The 2,981-nt window shown below is 38.3% G+C and overlaps 1 protein-coding gene across 4 annotated transcripts in view; it reads left to right on the top strand.

Moving 5' to 3' along the window:
* The window catches only part of GJA10 (gap junction protein alpha 10), a 39,723-nt gene that overhangs the window by 1,793 nt on the left and 34,949 nt on the right, over positions 1–2,981 (top strand). For 3 of the 4 annotated variants that reach the window (XM_017876803.1, XM_017876799.1, XM_017876802.1), the window contains exon 2: positions 763–890. The gene's annotated coding sequence lies outside the window, so the exon portion shown is untranslated. Of the gene's footprint in view, positions 1–305; positions 891–2,981 lie in introns of those variants that run through there. The other variant, XM_017876800.1, reaches the window with a different exon arrangement.

Genomic DNA, 2,981 nt, shown 5'->3' with positions numbered 1-2,981 from the left:
TTTTTTTTCCCTTCTTCTTTTTTTTTTTTTTTTTTTTTTTTTTTGAGACAGAGTCTTGCTCTGTCACCAAGGCTGGAACGCAGTGGTGCAATCAGAGCACTGCAGCCTCCTTGAACTCCTGGGTTAACGTTATCTTCCCTCCTCAGCCTCCTGAGTAGCTAAGACTACAGGCATGCACCACAATACCTTGTTAATTTTTTTTTTTTTTTTTTAACGACGGGGGTCTCACTGTGTTACTCAGGCTGGTCTCCAACTCCTGGCCTCAAGCAATCCTTCTGCCTTGGCCTCCCAAAGTGCTGATATTATAGGTGTGAACCATCACACCCGACCCTAAAAATGTTTATTCTCTTTTTGAGATGTTTCTTCTTTCAGCATGTCCTGATTTGCAATAAGACTTTAGGTTTGATTGCCACTCCATTATTATTTGTTCACATTTATGAGGCCAGACTCACCCCAGGCACTTGTTTATGAAATCGGACATGACTCATTGATCTGTGAGCATCGATTCCTAGAACAATCAACAGACTGAAAGAAATGCACCCAAACATAAATCACTGTATGCATTCACCAACGCAAAAGGAAAATTCTCATTTGTTTCACGTTTCGTTTCCAAATATGATATACCCGGAGAGGTCCCAGCTTGATATCAATTAGAAAAAAATACTGTAAGAAAATTGCAAAGCACCAGAGGACATTTTGAACCTTGGGGGAGGACTAGGTTAAACTCCATTGATCAAAATAACTGTGCTCATTCTGGATTAGGGCCCCACAGCCACCTGATCAGAGCCTTTATATCTGCAACCAGCAGCAATTTTTCCACTAATGAGCCACACACGGTGCAACTTCAAGGTTCTGCGAACCCAATCGTGATTTTTTGGTTCACCCATAAGGTAAGTAGTAAATACGTGGAGTTTCTTGTTTATGAGAAATATATAAAAAATCCTTGTGGGGATAGAAAGACAAGATCTGAAATAATATGCAGAAAAGGGCCATCAGCCTTTTTTTTTTTTTCTTTGAGACGGAGTCTCGCTCTGTCGCCCAGGCTGGAGTGCATTGGCCGGATCTCAGCTCACTGCAAGCTCCGCCTCCCGGGTTTACGCCATTCTCCTGCCTCAGCCTCCCAAGTAGCTGGGACTACAGGCGCCCGCCAACTCGCCCGGCTAGTTTTTTGTATTTTTTAGTAGAGACGGGGTTTCGCCGTGTTAGCTAGGTTGGTCTCGATCTCCTGACCTCGCGATCCGCCCGTCTCGGCCTCCCAAAGTGCTGGGATTACAGGCTTGAGCCACCGCGCCCGGCCGGCCATCAGCTTTTTATATAGGATATACTAGATTTGTATTTGATAATAAAAGAAAATTCAGTAATAGTTCTAAGACCCACACTCATTTAATGGTAAAAGTAGTTATTTTAGAAAATGGACTAGTTGTCTAAAGGACAAAATGTCTTGTATTCTAATATGTAAGATTGTATTTTGTTTTGATGTAGGCTAAGCTCAGTTTTCCTTGCTATTTAAAATAATAATTTCCACATTTTAAAGAGATAGTGGCAAAATGAAGTATTATATAGTTTAGTACTGCCAAATAGGAGTAAGATTGACACGAGTTAGCTTTCCCACCTCGGGGTTTTTATATAAAATAGAAGCTATAGGTTTTTTTAAGTGCTAAAGGAATCCTTTATTTTTTTTTTTCCAGATCTCTACCTGCAGAGGAAATCTCTTTTTAAAATAAAGAATAATGAACAGAAAGTTTTAAGGGAATAATTATGGGAAAAGACCAAAACTCTAAGACAGGATAGAATTTAGTAAATTATTGCTTTTGGTTAATGAGGTCTGAGTCCTCATTTTAATATCTAATTTTTATTTACAAGTAATATAAATGACTGCATTCTTAATTTTTGAATTTCAAACAATTCACAACTATATAGAGTAAATTATAAAAGTCTCATTAATACCTCTTCCAAATTCTGAGAGGTATCTATCACTTTTCAATTTCATTAAAAAATTCTTTATATATGTACATACAGGTAAAATGTACATAAACCTACACTTTTGATAAAATCACTCATGCTTTCTTAGAAGTCTTTTTTCCTTTCCTTTCTCTTTCTTGCCTCTCTTTTTTCCACCTTAACTTCCCATCCAATTTCATCACCTTCAACAGACCTCAGGTAACCTATATTAAATTCCTGGTGTGTATCCTTCTGCATTTTTTTCTCCATGCTCATTAAAATCACATACATATATATTTCACATACACCTGCATACATATACATGTACATTTACAGACTTTTATTTTACTGAGTGATTTGCAATTCCACACTGAATCTTTGGATTAATTTGGGGAGAATTGACATCTTTACCTATATTGCAATTTCAATCCCTGAGCATGGTATATCACCATTAAATTAAATTTATTTGTATAGTGGTGTGTGTGTGTGTGTGTGTGTGTGTGTGTGTGTATTTGGCGTTGTCAACTATCCCCCTTCTTGAAACTCTGACTTTGGGCTTTGGTTTCAGAGACAACACTTTCATGGTTTTCCTCCTTTCTCTCCTTGGCCATTTCTCATATTTATTTGCAGACTCTTTCTTCCCCTGTGTTAGTCTCAGGGTTCTGTCATTGTCTCACTTTTTCTTTTTGTCTCTGAGTGATCCTCTCTACCTATTCAATGGTAATTCATTAATGTTTATCTCCTGTTTGTACCATTTTTGTTGTTGTTGTCCTCTAGACCCAGATGCCTTCTGGACAACTCCACTTTTGCTATTCAGTTTTGCTGGTGGAATCTGTATTTTCTCTTTCTTTCTTTCTCTCTCTTTCTTTCTTTCTTTCTTTCTTTCTTTCTTTCTTTCTTTCTTCCTTCCTTCCTTCCTTCCTTCCTTCCTTCCTTCCTTTCTTTCTTTCTCTCTCTTTCTCTCTCTCTCTCTCTTTCTTTTCCTCCCTCCCTCCCTCCCTCCCTCCCTTCCTTCCCTCCTTCCTTCCTTTTCTCTCTCT

The sequence above is a fragment of the Rhinopithecus bieti genome, unplaced genomic scaffold (assembly GCF_001698545.2).
Source record: "Rhinopithecus bieti isolate Rb0 unplaced genomic scaffold, ASM169854v2 scaffold_10354, whole genome shotgun sequence".
In the NCBI taxonomy this organism is placed as follows: Eukaryota; Metazoa; Chordata; class Mammalia; order Primates; family Cercopithecidae; genus Rhinopithecus; species Rhinopithecus bieti.
Note: the sequence above shows the minus strand (reverse complement) of the source record. Positions and strands in the feature narration are given on the sequence as shown.